The sequence below is a fragment of the Nycticebus coucang genome, chromosome 14, assembly GCF_027406575.1.
Source record: "Nycticebus coucang isolate mNycCou1 chromosome 14, mNycCou1.pri, whole genome shotgun sequence".
Taxonomy (NCBI): Eukaryota; Metazoa; Chordata; class Mammalia; order Primates; family Lorisidae; genus Nycticebus; species Nycticebus coucang.
This window is the reverse complement of record NC_069793.1, coordinates 71955166-71974104: the sequence shown is the minus strand read 5'-3', so window position 1 is coordinate 71974104 and position 18939 is coordinate 71955166. Positions and strand designations below refer to the sequence as shown.

The 18939-nt window shown below is 37.4% G+C and overlaps 1 protein-coding gene across 2 annotated transcripts in view; it reads left to right on the top strand.

Annotated features, from left to right (window-relative positions):
* Positions 1-18939, top strand: part of NARS2 (asparaginyl-tRNA synthetase 2, mitochondrial) — a 188739-nt gene that overhangs the window by 18852 nt on the left and 150948 nt on the right. The gene's annotated exons all lie outside the window — the stretch shown is intronic.

The window sequence follows — 18939 nt, the reverse complement described above, 5'->3', positions numbered from 1 at the left end:
GGGACCACAGGTGCCCGCCACAATGCCCAGCCATTTTTTTGTTGTAGTTGTCATTGTTGTTTGGCAGGCGCGGGCTGAGTTTGAACCTGCCAGCCTTGATGTATGTGGCTGGCACTGTAACCATTGTGCTACAGGTGCCCAGGAGAGTTACCTTCTTTTTTATGGCTGAATAGTATTCCATGGTATACATCTACCACAGTTTGTTAATCCATTTCTGAGTTGATGGTCATTTAGGTTGTTTCCACAGCTTGGTGATTGTAAATTGAGCTGCAACAAATAATCTAGTGCAATAATCTAATGCTTTTATGATTAAATGATTTTTTTTCTTCTGGGTAGTTGCCTAGTAGTGGGATTGCAGGGTCAAATAGAAGGTCTAATTTCAGTTCATTGAGGATTCTCCATACTCCCTTTCAACGAAGCTGTATGAGTTTGCAGTCCCACCAACAGTGTAAAAGTATTCCTATCTCTCCATATCCTGGCCAGCACTTGCAGCTTTGGGACTTTGTGATGTGGGCTGATCTTACTGGGGTTAGGTGATATCTTAGGGTGGTTTTGATTTGCATTTCTCTAATGATTGGGGGCAATGAGCATTTTTTCATGTTTGTTAGCCATTTGTTTATCTTCCTCAGAGATGGTTCTGTTCATGTCTTGCCGCACCCTCGGCACCAAGCCGCAGCGAGGTGGTCCGCGGCAATGTCTCTTGCCCAGTGATAGATTGGATTGTTTGCACTTTTTTATTAATTAATTTGAGTTCTTGATAGATCCTAGTTATCAAACCTTTGTCAGATTTGTAACATGTAAATATTTTTCCCATTCTGAAGGTAATCTGTTTGCTTTAATTGTTATGTCCTTACCTGCACAGAGCTTTTCAGTTTGATTAAGTCCCATTTGTTTATTTTTGTTGTTACAGTTAACCACTGAAGTCTTCTTCAAAAATATCTTCCCCCAGGCCAACATGTTCAAAAGAGTTTTTCCCACACTTTGTTCTAGGATTTTTATCGTTTCGTTCTTAAATTTAAATCTTTTATCCATCTTGAGTCAATTTTTGTAAGTGGTAAAAGATGCAGGTCCAGTTTCAGTCTTTTACATGTGATTATCCAGTTCTCCCAACACCATTTATTAAATAGGGATTCTTTTCCCCATTGTTTTTATTATTTAATTTTTTGTTATTGTTGTTCTTTTATTTTTGTTTGGTAGGCCCAAGCTGGGTTCGAACTTGCTACCCCTGCTACATGGGGCTTGCGCTCTAACCACTGAGCGATGGGCACCCCCTTTTGCTTTTATTAATAAAAATTGCCGTGGCTATATGAGGTTTTTTTCTAGTTCTTTAAAGTATAATGTTGATATTTTAATGGGGATTACATAGAATTTGTAGATTGTTTTTGGTAGTACATTTTAATAATGTTAATTCTTCCCAGCCACGAGCATGGTATGTTCTTCCATTTGTTAATGTTTTCTGCCATTTCTTTTATTAGGGTTTCATAATTCTCTCTGTAGAGGTCCTTCACCTCATTTGTTAGGTGAAGGGAATTGTATCTTTGATTAACTTCTCCACTTGGCATATACAAAAGCTATTGATTTGTGGACATTGAGACATTACTGTATTTGTTGATCCACTTTCAGGAGACTTGTAGTTGAGTCTTTGGGGTTCTCTAAGTTTAAGATCATATCCTTGGCTTTGACCAAAGTGAAGCTTTGACCTTCTCTGCCCCCATTTGATGCCCTTTATATCCTTCTTTTGTCTGATTGCATTGGCTGGAACTTCCAGCACTATGTTTAATAGTAGTGGCAATAGAGAACATGGTTCATGTTCTAAGTGGAAAAATCTTTCAGTTTTACTCCATTCAGTATGATACTAGCTGTAGGTTTGTCATAGACAGCTTCAATCAGCTTAAGAAATGTGCCACCCGTGCCTGTATTGTTAAGTGTGCTTGTTAGAAAAGGATGCTGAATTTTATCAAATGCTTTTTTTGCAGCTGTTGAGTGGATCGTATGGTCATTGTTTTTGCTTCTATTGATATGATTAATTACATTTATGGATTTGCATGTGTTAAACTAGCCTTGCATCCCTGCAGAAAAGACTACTTGATCATGATGTATAATTTTTTTAATCTATTGACTAAGATTTTACTGAGTATTTTTGCATCTATATTCACTAGTGATATTGGTCTGTAGTTCTCCTTTTTTTGGTTGGGTCCTCTCCTGGTTTTGGTATCAGGTGATATTTGCTTCATAGAACATGTTGGAAAGATTTCCTTCCTTCTTAATATTTTGAAATAGTTTCTGGAGTATAGATACAAGCTCTTCTTTGAAAATTTGATAGAATTTGACAAATTTCTGGGCTTGAGTTTCTTTTTTTTTTTTCTTTGAGACAGTCTTACAATGTTGCCCTCGGCAGAGTGCCATGGCGTCGCAGCTCACAGCAACCTCAAACTCTTGGGCTTAAGTGATTCTCTTGCCTCAGCCTCCCAAGTAGCTGAGTCTACAGGTGCCCACCACAATGCCTGGATATTTTTTTGTTGCAGTTGTCATTGTTGTTTAGCTGGCCTGGGCCAGTTTCAAACCCACCAACCTTGGTTTATGTGGCTGACGCTGTAACCACTGTGCTACGGGTACCGTGCCTAGAGTTTCTTGTAGTACTCAGAGATAACCTCTTTATCTCTGTGTTATCTGTTATAATTTCCCCTTTATGTCTGATTGAGGTTATTAAAGATTTTGCTTTTCTGTTTCTGGTTAATCTGGCCAAAGGTTTTGTCAATTTTAATTTTTTTGAAGAACCAATTTTTTTGTTTCATTAATTTTCTGATGATTCTTTTGTTTTCAATTTCATTTATTTTTGATTTCTTTTTTTTTTTTTTTATTGTTGGGGATTCATTGAGGGTACAATAAGCCAGTTACACTGATTGCAATTGTTAGGTAAAGTCCCTCTTGCAATCATGTCTTGCCCCCATAAAGTGTGACACACACTAAGGCCCCACCCTCCTCCCTCCGATTTTTGATTTCTTTTTGGTTATTTCTTTTCTTCTGCTAGATTTGGGATTAGATTGCTTTTCCTTTTTCATTTCCTTAAGATGATTATTAGGTTGTTGAAGTCCTCTCTTTCTGTTTTTCAGATATAGGCATCTACTGCGATAAATTTCTCTCTTAGAGGAAGGACTGGTTTTGCAGTATCCCACAGGTTTTGGTAACTTGTAGCTGTGTTATGTTTGAGGAGTTTAACAATTTCCTCCTTTATCTCTTCCTTGACCCAACTGTCATACAGCATAAGGTTATTTAATTTCTGTGCTTTTGTGTGGGAATGAAATTTTAGTTGGAGTTGAGTTCTACCTTAATTGCTTTTTTGTCCGAAAAGATACAAAGTATAATTTTAATTCTTTTAATTTTGTTTAGGTTTGATTTGTGTGGTAGGGTATGATCTATTTTTGGAGTATATTCCATGGGGCTGACAAGAAGAACATGTATTCCTTAGTTTTGGTTTGGTGTATTCTGTATATGGCTATTAAGCCTGTTCTAGAGTCATAAAGTCTGTTGCGTCTTGGTTTAGTTTCTGTTTAGAGGATCTGTCCAGTTCTTCCAAAGGGGTGTTAAAGTCTATTATGATGTTATAGGATATCATATTGGTCAGACCAATCAATGTCTATTTCATTAATATGGGAGCATTTAAGTTGGGTTCATAAACATTTAGAATTAAAATATCCTTTTGTCGTATTGTTCCCTTGACCAGAAACAATATCAATGAAGTGACCATTTTTTTTTTTTAAGCTTTAAATCCACTAGTATCTGAAAATAAGATTCTGACCCTCTCCTTTCTTCTGATTTCCATTTGCCAGAAATACTGGGGTGTTTTGTTTGTTTGTTTGTTTGTTTGTTTTGAGATAGAGTCTCACTGTGTTGCCCTCGGTGGAGTTTCATGGCATCACAGCTCACAGCAACCTCAAACTCTTGGGCTTAAGCGATTCTCTTGCTCTTGCCTCAGCGTCCCAAGTAGCTGGGACGACAGGTGCCTGCCACAACACCCAGCTATTTTATTTTTGTTGTTGTTGTTATCATTGTCATTTAACAGGCCTGGGCAGGGTTCAAACCCACCAGCCCTGGTGTATGTGGCCAGCACCTAGCTGCTGAGCTACAGGAGCTGAGCTTGAAATACTGTTTTATGTTCCTTTACCATGAGTCTAGGTTTGTCCTTTAAGTTCAGATGTATTTTCTAGAGACAGTGTATAGATGGCTTGTGCTTTTTTTTTTAATCCACTTGGCCCAGCCTATGCCTCTTCAATAGGAAATTGAAGTCATTAATGTTTATCGTGAGAATCGATAAGTGTGGTGGTGATCTATGTATTTTATTTTGTGAAAGTCCATTGCTTAGTTTTATCCTTTGTGCCATTGTGGAAGCTAGGCTTTGTCCTTTAGTTTCTAGGTGTTTACTTTGCTGGGGATCCATTGTAATGGTCAGTGTGGAGAAAACGTCTAAGTATTTCCTGTAGAGCTGGTCTTATTTTGGTGAGTTTTCTCAGTATTTCAATATTGGTAAAAAATATGATTCCTCTATCACTTTTGAAGCTTAGTTTAGTAGGATACAGAATTCTGGGCTGAAAATTGTTTTGTTTAATAAGGTTAAAGGTAGATGACCATTTTCTTCTTGCTTAGGACATTTCAGCTGAGAATTCTGTTATCCTGCTGGATCTGCCCCTATACTGGATCAGGCACTTACTTCTGGCTGCTTGCAGAATTTTCTCTTTCATTTAGACTTTGGACAGGTTCATTATAGTGTGTCCTGGAGATGCTCTATTTGTTTGAGATGACCTGGGGTTCGATATCCCTCTAAAAAGAGTGTTTCAGAATCTTTAGTGATACTTGGGAAATTTTCATTTATGATATCTTCCAGAAGGATTTCCATTCCTTTTGGACATTCTTCTTCCCTATCAGGGATCCCTGTATAATTCATACGCTTGTATGCTTCAGGCAGTCTCATAATTTTCTGAGTGAATATTCTACTTTCTCTCTCTTCTTTTCTTTCTCTTTAACTACCTAAGTTGGCTCCAGAGCTTTATCTTCTAGCTCTGAAATTCTTTCTTCTCCAGGTTCTAATCTGTTATTGATACTTTCTACTGAATCTTTAAGTTCCCTGAGCTCAATTCCTTAAGCTCTACCTTCTCCTTTTTATATTCTTCATATCTTTTGTCCATTTTTTCATCCTGTTTTTTTACTTTCTTGCCAATTCCCTTTATTGCCTTTTGCCATCCATATTTTAAATTCCCTTTCTGTCATTTCCATTAATTCTTTGTAGGTAGAATCCTCCGTGGTGGCTGCCTCATGGTCCCTTGGTTACTCTGTTTTGGTTTTCATATTGCCAAAATTTTTCCGTTGGTTCTTCCTCATGTCTGTTTTCCTCTTGTTCACTTTCTTCCCCTACTTTTTTCTTCTCACTTCCTCCTTTGCTTGAAATTACTTTGTCTCAGAACTTAGATGTTGAAGTGGCCTTTTGGTATAAGGGCAAAAGGAAGAGAAGGGTAAAAAGCAAGAAAGAGAAAAAGAAAAGAAAAAGATAAATAGAAAAGAATGAAAAGAAGAAAAAAGAAGGTGGGGTGAAATAAAAAGAGTTGAATAGGAGAGAACAGAAACAGAGGTAGAAAGTGATGGGGGAAATGCTGGTGATCAGCAGGGTACTGTTATCACACCCACCAATCTAGGCCTTTTAGGGGCCAGGCTGGGCTGGTCCCTGAAGTTAGGAGCCCCTTACCAGCCTGGGCAATAGCAAGACTCCACCTCCACAAAATACAAAAGAAAAAAAAATCAGCAGTATGTCTCAGTGGGGACTTACCAAAGCCATCTTTCCAAATGTCTAAGCTAGAAGGGCACCCTAGTCCTTGAACTTGTGATCTCCTTGACCCAGACCCATGGCATGACTCCCTACCAGACCAGTGCTGACCTTGCAGCACTCAGAGAAAAGAAAAAATATATATAAAATAAAAATAAAGAAAATTTAAAATACTATTGCATAAGATACAACAACAGAAAGAGGGATGTCTTAGCTATTGCATGAGAAGTTTATGTGGGAAAGATGAAAAAAGTAGAAAAGTCTCTACCAAAAGAGAAAAAAGGAAAGAAGTAAACAAAGAAGAAAGAATAAAAGGGGCTGAATAACCATAATAAAAATGGCGGAGCCCTTGCTATTGAAGAAAGTGAAAATGAAAAAATTAAAATACAACCAAACTAAAAGAAAAGAAAATAAAACCACACATAACCAAAACCACATCAAGAAAAAAGAAAACAAAACTAAGAAAAAAATTGGGACAAGGAGCAAAAAGGAAAGAAGTCTGTATGTATATGTGTATGTGTGTGTATTGCCTGGATACCAGGTAGCACAGTGGTGTTAGGAGACAAAGAATACAAAGAATTCTTTAGCTATATATACAATGAGGGCTGGAAGGCACTTTCTAATTGTAGGGGAGATTCAGTCCTGTCTTACTGATTTATTTGCCCTCAATGAGGGCCTGGTTGCTTTGTCAGCATTCAGTCCCTGTAGGATTAGTGTCCTAAGGCTCTTGCCAGCTTCCTTAGGAGGCATGTTAAACACTGCTCTTTGCCACAAAAGTGGCCTTCCTGGGGTGAAGGCCCCAAGGGTGGTTCAAGCTCAGCAAGCACGCCAGAGGTGGCCGTGCACTAGGACCCTGTGAACCGTTCCTCTGGTGGCCTTCCTACAATGGCGGCCCCCTGCCAGCAGCCAGGCCAATGGGAGATCCATACCTCCCAGCACTCAGTCCCAGCTGCTGGATGCTGTTTGAGTCCAGCCACTCATTTAAGCTCTTCAAGACAGGTCCAGCAAGCAGTTTGGTCCAAAATCAAAAACCTATAGGACAGCTTGTTCCTATCCCCAGTTCTCTGCATGAGGGCTGGCCAGCGGGCTCCTGCCTATACATAAACGCTTGCCTTCTTGTGCTAGTTTTTCTCAGCTCCAGACCTCCTTGCTGGCTCCTAGAGTCCACCACTGCTTCACTACGCCTTGAAATGATGTCTCTGGATAAGTTCCCCCAGCCAAAGGTGGCTGGAGTTCTTGTTCCCCTGTCTCGCTGTTGAGTGGCTAGTAAGGAGCTGTTTCTAATCCACCATCTTGCTCCACCCCTTTTGTCAGTAATAATTCTTAAAAGACACATAGAAAATTCAAACACTGATTTCCTATCCTATCAGCCATATTATTTACACTATGAAGAAAAGAGTGAATTTTTAATTTAGTACTCCATTTGCTTTTCTCAAATCACTGCAAATTGGTGAACTAGAGAAATTTGAAGAAGTTAATAAGGATTTTAAACTATCTTTTATGCATATTTAACTCCCAATTAATATTTTTGGATGTAAGTCATATTTTAAAAGGTAAACAAAAACAACAGTATGCACATGAACATCATTTTCTTTTTAAAAAGTACATTGTTTTGTAAGAAATGATTTATGTTCTCTGTACACCATGAAGCTTCTTTAGTTAAATCTTTGTCTAGTAATCATAGCTCCTAATATGTGCAAGCCATTGTTAGTCTGCCCTTATTAATCAGATGATTAAAAAGAAAAGTTACCCATTGTAATCTTAGCATTCTGGGAGGCCATTGCGAGTAGATTGCTTGATTCAGGAGTTTGAGATCAGCATGAGCAAGAATGAGACCCTGTTTCTAATAAAAATAGAAAAATCTAGCTGGGCATGGTGGTAGGCCATATCTGTAGTCCTGGCTACTTGGAAGGCTGAGACAAGAGGATCTCTTGAGCCCAAGAGTTTGAGGTTGCTATGAGCTGTATTGACACCAGGGCAACAGAGTAAGACACTTTCTCAAAAAAAAGTTACCACGTTTGTTTGTTTTTTGTTTTGTTTTGTTTTTTTACTTTAGTCAGTCAAAGCCTTTCATTTACCAGTTTGACAGCTGTTTAAAAATCATTGGTCAGGGCGGCGCCTGTGGCTCAAGGAGTAGGGCGCCGGTCCCATATGCCAGAGGTGGCGGGTTCAAACTCAGACCTGGCCAAAAACCACAAAAAAATAAATAAATAAAAATAAAAAATAAAAAAAAATAAAAAATCATTGGTCAATTGTGTAATAAGGAACAGAGTATGTTACTAAGTGGTGCTTTTATGTTTCTTTTGTTTACTAATATCTTTATCCTTAAGAAGTCAAGGTTCTTGTTTATACATTTGGTTGATTTTTTCCTATGGTAAGACCTATATGTAACCGCCTTCTCTGGTTTAGTACTTTCTGACTCTTAATAATGATGATTCTTCTTTTTATTACCAAAGTATTTTTTGGAAAACGTTGTCCTGATATGTTGGAAATCATTCAGAATAATAAGCAAATGCTATCTTTCTTCATACATGACTGGTGGAAATCTTGGTGATGATTAACCTTCTGCAGAAAGCAGAATGAAAATGCCTTGTTGAATGTTTAAAGTTGGCATTTGCATATATGAGTTCAAAATAGGCTAAAATGACAAAATAACAATATTTTATACCTTAATATTCTTCTGAATATTGAGGTGAAGAATTGCCCATTGAAATATATTTCTCAATTCCTTAATATCAAACACTGAATATTAAAAAAAAATGACTGAGAAGGAAAGGTATAAGTTAAAGGGATTTTTACAAATAAAATAAGAGTTATTAAAGAGATGTAAATTAAACAAGTAAAAAACAAACAAACTTAAATAATAAAAGATGCATTTAGAAATAACTGGCATTGTCACTAGGGAAATCCCATAAAGGGCTTTGAGTGATTACAATGTATATATTCTGGCCTCTAAACCAGTTGTCCCCAACCTTTTTGGCCCTAGGGACTGGTTTTATTGAAGACAGTTTTTTCGAGGACCAGGGATATGGGGGAATGTTTGGATGATTTCATGTGCATTGCATTTATTGTGCACTTTATTTCTATTATTATTAAATTGTAATATATAATCAAATGATTATACAACTCACCATAATGTGGAATTAGTGAGAGCCCTGAGTTCGTTTTCCTGCAACTTGATGGGCCCATCTTGGGTTGATGGGAGACAATAACAGATGAAGCTTTGCTTGCTTGCCCACTGCTGACCTCTTTCTGTGCAACCTGGTTCCTAACAGGCCACGACTGACCAACTGCTACTGATCCACAGCCCAGGGCTTGGGGGCCACAGATTTAACAGACATTTGATACCTCTGTGTTCGTGATGTTGTGCTAAATGTTATGAGGAACCTAAAGATGTAGTTGAGAGGTTCTAGCCTGTAAAGCTGGTGAGTTGGCAGGAGTTGACAAAGGAAGGAACATGCTTTTCATTCACTCTTGATGTTACTTTATTCTATATCTTTTCCTCTTTGTCTTAGCTGAGTTCCTAAAATTATGTTTGTCTTTATGATTGTGGACAACTAGTTTTTTTCGGAGAAGATCAAAGATATTAAGGCAAGGATTATATGTTGGGGCTGCCATAAGACAAAATTATCACAGATTTAGTATAAAGATCTTAACTGACTTTTATTTGCTATTTTAGAATCAAGCAACACCTCATTATATATTATAGAGGAGATTGGTTTTATAGAAAGAAAAGAGCTACGGGAAGCAACATCAGAAAATAAATAATGGATCTGTGCTTTCAGAGTTACTTCTCTTGGGAAGGTTAAAGCAAAGGGGACTTCCTTATCATGTTGGCTAAAACTGATCTGTTCAAGAATTGGCTGTTCTCTCCCTCCTGATTTCTTGGAAGGTTAAAGATCTTAGTGGCATGGAAAAAAAAAAAAAAGATCATAGTGGCATGGAACTAACTTCAGCATGAATAACTCCATTTTGGTTTGGTCTGTTGAGCCTAATGCAGAATCTCAGTCCAAAGTGGTTGGCTCTTATAAATTTTATTGAAGATGGCAAAAAAATCATGGAAAATAAGGTTGGATAGCTTTAGAAATGAGGAGGTAGAGCAGGGTTTTTAAAAACAATTTTATTGGGACATGGTTCATATACTATAAAATTTGGCAAGTACACTCACAAGCCACATAATGTCCTTTCAGTCAACAATAGACCACACGTTATTATAATCCAAGCTATTATAAGTCCCATAGGATTATTATACCCTATGTTTATAGTACCTTTTCTGTGCTTAGATGTATACTTACTTACCATTGTGTTTCATTTGCCTGTAATGTTCAGTACAGTCACATGCTGTGCAAGTTTGTAGCCTAGGACAGTAGGCTATACCATATAGCCTTGGTTTTTAGTAGGGTGTACCATCTAGATTTGTGTAAGTGTACTCCGATGTTTATGCAATGATGATATTGCCAAGTGTTACATTTGTCAGAATATGTCCCCATTATTTAGTGATGCATAATTGTATACAGTTTTGTATACAATTGTATACAATTGTATACAGCTTGTTTCAATCAGTGTGATTATGAATAAAGTTCCCTCTGCCTTTAATTCTTACAACAAAATGCAATCCGAAATAACCTAATGTTAATCAGTTACTGTGTTTTTCTGCTCTTCTGTTTCCCTATTCTCACCTTACAAGCAAAGTAACTTTAAAATAATTACTTTTTTTTTTTCTGTTTCCTTCAATCATTTTCTGTTTCTAAAACCAATGTCCTCAGGTCAACTCACTAGAATGCCCATTTTATTTTACAGAATGAAGTGTTTCCCCATTCTAGAATTGCAAATAAAGCCAATTAAGATATTTAAACTAAATTTGTTGTAGTTTTGTTGTTTGACAGTCATTAGAGGAATGCAAATCAAAACCTCAACAAGATACTACTTACATTCATTAGGATGACTATAATCAAAGAAATAAAAAATAACAAGTGTAAATAAGTTGCAGTCAAACTGGACCCCTCATAGATTGCTGGTGGGATCATAAAATTATGTAGCCATTTTGAAAAAGTGTTCTGTAATTTTTTCTTTTTCTTTTTTGAGACAGCCTCAAGCTGTCACCCTGGGTAGAGTGCTGTGGCATCACAGCTCACAGCAACCTCCAACTCCTGGGCTCAAGAGATTGGATTCTGGTCATACTTAGAAAGTCATTTGGTACCAGAGTACTTTTTTTTGTTTTGTGACGTTTATTTTTGGGCTGTATTTTTCCAGAAGTGGTTATGTTGGCTAGTTCACCTCTGCTAGAGAACTTTGAACTTTTAATATGGAGAGTATTTTTTTAGAAAAGTAGAGTTTCCTTTTTTTTTTAATATGAACATTCATGTTGCTAGTCTGGGTGTTGGAATTCAATTCAAATTCATTTAGTCATAATGAAAAGAAAATGCCAACTTTACAAACACTGGAAAACTTTTCAGGCTTATATTTTTTAGGGTCAATGCCATTGAATTATTTAGGAATGGATTTTTGTTGGAATTAGGTATTTATGGATGCTACCCTCGAAGGAAGCTTTCCATGACATGTTGACGTCAGAAGATACTTTGATCTCAAAAAAGTGATACTTAGTCTCTTTTGGATAATTTTGGATAGCATCAAAATGGTGAAATTTTTATCAATGTTTCTTACAATGGTTTATTCTTAAGCACCACAGCTAGCAGTGAAGGATGACCAAGCCCTTCTTTTCTACTGAAAGAGACCTTCTCTTTTCAGTTGCTTCTCCCCATGCAGCAACTGAAAGAAAATGCTTTGGCGGCTTTTTTTTTTTTTTTTTTTGAGACCCTCTAACTTTGTTGCCCTGGGGAGAGTTCCTGGCATTATAGCTCACAGCAAGTTGATTGGGGCTCAAGCAATCCTCAGGCTGAGGCAAGAGTTTACAAGCTGAGTTGACAGCTGAGTTTACAAGCACTCGCCACAACACCTGCCTAATTTTTCTGTTTTTAGTAGAGACAGGGTCTCAGTCTTGCTGAGGCTGGTCTTGAACTCCTGAGCTCAAGCAATCCATCCGCCTCAGACTCCCAAAGTACTAGGATTAGAGGCATGAACCACCATGCCCAGCTCAAAATATGTCCTTTTTGTTTATTGGGATTAAATTTTTGTATTTGTAGCAAGTGGGGAAAATAAGGGGCTAGCTCACATAGAAAGAAGTTTGCTCAGTGTAGTTTTGTTTTTTTTTAAGTATGTTTTGAGTACCTGATACATTTAGTGCCAGTCAAGTCCTTTGGGGTACATAAGTGGTTTGGAAACTTAACTCTGGAAAGTAGGTTTCCCTTCTTGAGGAAGGTGTTGGAAAGTAGGATGAGAGGATATTTAATGTATGTATCTTGTCCATCTTTATAGCCCCAGTCTGATAATGAATAAGCTGAAATTAGTGATAATGAAGGAGATGTTTGATAGATTTTCCTTAACCCCCTCCACATTTTGGAGCAGATTTACCTTTTTACAGCTTTATATTGTATTTCTGTCTTGAAAAAGAAATAATAAGGAAGCATTTTTTATTCATTTTTGTTTTGCCCCATCCTCACCCTCTGCAACTAGAGACTTCAGGCCCTTTTTCTTGGTTCTTTCCTTGTTCTTTCTCTTTCTCAGACTACTCAGCGGGAAAGCAGACTGTTTACAAACAGTCTGAGTTAATAACTTCTTTTCTTGCTGATCAAATAGTTGCTAAAATGAAACCTTTCTTGGGGCTGAGAGTGGGTGTTCTAGTTAGTGGGTGTTCTGGAATGTAAATGGCTCCTTATTTTAGGAAAGGTTATTTTTATACTAGGAGTTTAGTGTACACAGAGATACACATATGGAGCAATTTAGAAAGCATGGAAACATAAACTGGATTAATTAAAAATTATTAGATCTGTTAAAGGCCTACCTCCATATCTGGCTTGTTAGTTAATAACAGGGATATCCTGAAATTAATATAACCGGGAAAGTAGAATGCAGCTTACTGAGAACATTTCCCTTGGCTTTAGTTTTTAGATATGAGCAGCAGGCTAATGGCATGCCAGCATAATTCCTATAGCAATTATAGCAGGCTCATTTGAGACAATTTGATAGGGAACATACAACTACCAAACCACAAATCTTTGGAGGCTGCATGACAGATTTAGTTCCTATTTTTGTTTAATATGATCAGAATTTCATACTTTGTAAAGACTAATATATATATTTTCTTTTTTTTTTAATTCTGACTCTTGGGCGGTGCCTGTGGCTCAATGGGTAAGGCGCCAGCCCCATACACCTAGGATGGGGGGTTCAAACCCAGCCCCGACCAAACTGCAACAAAAAATAGCTGGGCATTGTGGCTGGCATCTTAGTCCCAGCTACTCGGGAGGCTGAGGCAAGAGAATTGCCTAAGGCCAGGAGTTGGAGGTTGCTGTGAGCTGTGACTGAGGGCAATAAAGAGACTCTGTCTCTAAAAAACAAAAAAAAAGTCTGACTCCTAGCTTTATTTCATCTCTACAGGATAAAAAATAGGGGAATAGCCTATTGGAAAGATGATTACGTGAGAAGCTGAGAACCTAGATTCTGCAACTGATCTTGCCAAAAACCAGTTGTGTATGACATTTGTCTTAACATTTAGCAATTAACATTTTTAAGCTTTAGGATCTTCCTATACAAAAGGGAAGTTGAATTAAGGTTCTGTCTAACTCAGAGGTTCTTTGATTCTTTATTATTTCTATCATGTATGGTATAGTCTGTGAGCCCTCAACTGGTATAAAAAAAAGAAAAGATATTCACTGATTAGCGTTACAGATGGTGAGTACTCTCCTTTCCCTTTGTGATCATTATTGGGAAATTGGAGATTAAATAGGGCAATAGGATGCTATTTAGATTTTAAACATTTTAGGTTTCTTTGCTATGAATTTTTATGTTTGTTTGTCCTCGTCCCAATTTTTCATCTCTGGGATTATGAGTAAATAGAATGGAAAAAAGTGAACGGGGGAAGGAGTGGACAAAGTGGAAAGGAGTCAAAGAAGGTAAAATAGGATGTGGGAATTTGTGATGAAGGTCAAATAAATTTTCCATCCTTGATTATATTTCTCTCCACTGTTCAACTAAGTGCTATTTACTTTCTCTGTGCTGCATATTTTACATGGAGACAAAATCAGACTTGTGTGGGTTTTTCTACTTAATTCCCTTGAGACTGAAACTACTCAACTATATTTGTTCTGCTGTGAGAACTGATAACTGGAGGGGAACTCAAAATATTGGTTTAACATTTTCTTGGAAATCCTCAAAGAAACAGGGAGGATTTTAGATCCCTGTAATATGAAATTCACTGGGCTACACACATTTCAAATTTTTTAGTAGTTCTTGGTTTCCCCTTTCTTGGCCCTGCTGTTTTTTGTCTTCCAAAGGCAGAATAACCCAGCAAAAATGTTTATGTTGTGCATAACAGAGAAAGGCTAGGTTAAATTGTGTTGCACTCATTTTATATAATCAGGGAAAGATTGGTTGAATTATAGACTATTAGAATGGGAGGGACCTTAAAATAACATTGTATTGATTTTCAAACATTTTTACTTGTAAGTCATTTCCAGACAAAATCTTATACCAAGACCAAAAATGTGAAATACATAAAAAGTAATGACTGTGTTTGCCAGGTAGCTCAAATCTTGATGGATCAACCACCTATGTGAATGTCTCAGAACATTAGGAACCTGGGAGATTGCAGAAGTCTTAGTTAGGAAGGACTTGGTGCATGTTGTAGGATGTCTTTGACTTTTGCCTACTAACTGCTCCTACTAATTCCTCAACTGTTTTCTAGGGAACATTATCATCATCAGTGAGAAGCACTAATCTGTAATCTTTCCCCTGGTGATTTTATCCCTTTCTAAGGCTTTAAGTCTCATCTGCAGATACATATCCTGATACCATCTACAAACTAATTCCCAAACTGTTTGTCTCCAGCCCCTTCAGCCTTGGCCTCTCTTTGTGAGCTCCGAATTTGTAGAAATGCTTGCCTACTGGATATATTCCCTTTGATATCTAACATGCATTCAGATATAGTATATATTAAATAGAACTTTTCATTTCTTCCCTCCAAAGTCTTTTCTTCTTCTAGTCTTTTCCATATTGGTAAAAGTTACTGCTACTCATTCATTTGCTCAAATAAAACACCTACAAGTCAGACTTAAACGCTTACCCTGCCTGTCTCCCTCAACCCCACATATAATTTATCAGTGCATTTTGTTGGGGCTTACCTCCAGCATAAATCCTTAATCTCCACATTCCTCTCTATTTTTCAGTGTTACAGATCCATTTCAGACTACTCTACTTTTGTCTTCTGATTGGTCTTCCTACTTATACTCTGATCTCCCTATTATCTATTCCCCACTCAGTACAATAACTTTTGTTTTATTTTTTTTAACCTTTTTTTATTGTTGGGGATTCATTAAAGGTAGAAGAAACCAGGTTACATTGATTGCATTTGTTAGGTAAAGTCCCTCTTATAACTGTGTCCTGCCCCCCAAAGGTGTGTCACACACCGAGACCCCATCCCCCTCCCTCATTCCCTCTTTCTGCTCTTCCTTTCTCCCACCCCACCCCCTTCTCTTTGACTCTGTTTTTCCCTTCCCCCACCCCCCACTGTGTACTAGGTCATTAATTCTCTTCGGAACAAAATTGAGTACATAGGATTCATGCTTCTTCATTCTTATGATGCTTTACTAAGAATAATGTGTTCTGCTTCCATCCAGGTTAATACAAAGGATGTAGGGTCTCCATCTTTTTTAATGGCTGAATAGTATTCCATGGTACACATATACCACAGCTTGTTAATCCATGCCTGGGTTGGTGGGCATTTAGGCTGTTTCCACATCTTGGTGATTATAAATTGATCTGCTGTAAACAGTCTAATGCAAGTGTCTTTATGGTAAAAGCATTTTTTTCCTTCTGGGTAGATGCCTAGTAATGGGATTGCAGGATCAAATGGGAGGTCTAGCTTGAGTTCTCTGAGGGTTCTCCATATGTCCTTCCAAAAAAAAAAAATTGTATTAGTTTTGCAGTCCCACAAGCAGTGGAAAAGTGTTCCTTTCTCCATGCCAGCATCTGCAATTTTGAGATTTTGTGATGTAGGCCATTCTTGCTGGGGTTAGATGACATCTCAGGGTGGTTTTGATTTACATTTCTCTAATTATTAGGGACGATGAGCATTTTTTCATATGTTTGTTAGCCATTCTTCTGTCTTCTTTCAAGAAGGTTCTAATTCATCTCTCTTGCCCATTGATGTATGGGATTATTGGCTTTTTTCATGTGGATTAATTTGAGTTCTCTAATGATCTTAGTTATCAAGCTTTTGTCTGATTCAAAATATGCAAATATCCTTTCTCATTGTGTAGCTTGTCTATTTGCTTTGATTGTTGTCTCCTTAACTGTACAGAAGCTTTTTAGTTTAATTAAGTCCATTTGTTTATTTTTGTTGGTGTTGCAGTTGCCACAGAAGTCTTCTTCATGAAGTCTTTTCCCCAGGCCAATATCTTCCAGTGATTTTCCTATGCTTTCTTTGAGGATTTTTATCATTTCATGACTTAAATTTAGGTCTTTTATCCATCTTGAATCAATTTTTGTGAGTGGAAAAAGGTGCAGGTCTAGTTTCAGTCTTTTCCATATGGATATCCAGTTCTTCCAGCACCGATTATTGAATAGGGATTCTTTTCCCCAGTGTATGTTGGTTGGTTTGGTTTATCAAAAATTAGGTGGCTATAAGATGTTAGTTTCATTTCTTGGTTTTCTATTCAATTCCAAATGTCTCTGTCTCTATTTTTGTGCCAGTACCATACTGTTTTGATGCCCCCGACTTTTTTTATTACTAAGAACTGCCTTTGCTATACAGTTTTTTTTCTGGTTCCATACAAAACGCAGAATCATTTTTTCCAAGTCTTGAAAGTACGATGTTGGTGTTTTAATAGGGATGGCATTGAATAGGTAGATTGCTTTGGGAAGTATAGACATTTTAACAATGTTGATTCTTCCCAGCCGTGAGCATGGTATGTTCTTCCATTTGTTAATATCCACTGCTATAAAAAAAATATATATATATATCCGCTGCTATTTCCTTTCTTAGGGTTTCATAATTTTCTTTATAAAGGTCCTTCACCTCTTTTGTTAGGTATATTCCTAGGTGTTTCATTTTCTTTGAAGCTGTGGGGAAGGAAGTTGTGTCCATAATTAGCCTTTCATCTTGCCTATTATTGGCATATGCAAAGGCTACTGATTTATGGACATTGATTTTATATCCTAAGACATTAGTGTATTTTTTGATGACTTCCAGGAGTCTTGTGGTTGAGTCTTTGGAGTTCTCTAAGTATAAGATCATATCGTCAGCAAAGAGGGAGAGTTTGACCTCCTCTGCTCCCATTTGGATGCCATTTATTTCCTTCTGTTGCCTAATTGTATTGGCTAGAACTTCCAGCACTACGTTGAGTAGTAGTGGCAATAGAGGACAACCTTGTCTGGTTCTAGTTCTAAGTGGAAAAGCTTTCAATTATACTCCATAACTTTTAAACTCAGTGTAAGAAAGGTGCCACCTATGCCTATATGCTTCAGTGTTTTAATTAGAAAAGGATGCTGGATTTGGCTATATGCCATCCCACGGTGTATAGTCTGTTTCTTGACTTAATAATTACAGGAGCGAGTTCACACCTACAGCAAAGCTGCTACTCGTTTGCGTCTCGGGTCACGCAACACTACAAAAAAAAAAAAAAAAGGGATTCTTTGATGGGTTAAAGCGACGAGGTTTTGTCTATCTAAAAAGGCTTGGACGATGAGGAAGCCTGTAGGTCGGAGACGAGCCACCGGAGGAGTGAGCCACAGGCGCCACCCCATTGTCCACTGTGATGATGAAGCATGGTTACATTGGTAAATTTGAAATCCTCAATGATCGCAGAGCTGGGAAAATCGTTGAGAACCTCACAGACAGGTTAAACGAGTGTGGAGCGATCAGCCCCAGGTTTGCTGTGCAACTCTAGAAAGATGGCAGAATTGTCTGCTCCCATCCTGCAGGTTTGGTTTCACTGTACTGACTACTTCAGCTGGCATCACGGACCATGAAGAAGCAAGAAGAAAACACACAGGAGGGAAAATCCTGCGATTCTTTTTCTAGGGATGCAATACATATTGAACAAATGAAATGCCTCAATGAAAACAAAACAAAAGAAAACAAAAATAAAAACAAACAAATAAAAAAAATAAAAGGATGCTGGATTTTAGCGAATGCTTTTTCTGTATCTATTGAGAGAATCATATAGTCTTTGTTTTTGCTTCTGTTGATACAGTGAATAACATTTATGGACTTATGTATGTTAAACCAGCCTTGCATCCCTGGGATGAAACCTACTTTTTGATGATAAGCTATAATCTATTGGCTAGGATTTTGTTGAGAATTTTTGCATTAGTGAAATTGGTCTGCAGATCTCCTTTTTCGTTGGGTCTTTTCCTGGTTTTGGTATCAGGGTGATGTTTGCTTTGTAGAATATGTTGTTGGGGAAGATTCCTTCCTCCTCAGTTTTTTGGAATAATTTCTGCAGTATGGGAATATAGAGTTCTGGTGTGAAGCCATCTGGACCAAGGCACTTTTTTTGTTGGGAGATTTTTTTATTGTTTCTTTGATCTCAGTACTTGAAAGTATTCTGTTCAGTAGACCTATTTCTTCCTGGCTAAGTATAGGGAGAGGGTGTGATTCCAAATATTTATCTGTTTCCTTTACATTGTCAAATTTCTGGGCATAGAATTTCTGGTAGTATTCAGGGATTAATCTCTTACATCTGTGTGGCATCAGTTATTTGAGATTTTACTTTTCTATTGCTAGTTAGTCTGACCAAAGATTTATCTATTTTGTTTATTTTTTCAGTAAGCCAACTCCTTGTTTCATTAATTTTCTGAATGATTCTTCTGTTTTCAGTTTCATTAATGTCTGATTTAATTTTGGATATGTCTTTTCTTATGCTGGGTTTAGACTTAGATTGTTCTTCTTTTTCCAATTCCATAAGATGGCTTGTGAGTTTGTTGATGGGCTCTCTTTCTGTTTTTTAGATGCAGGCATCTAAAGTGATAAATTTTCCTCTGAGGACTGTTTTTGCTGTATCCTGCAG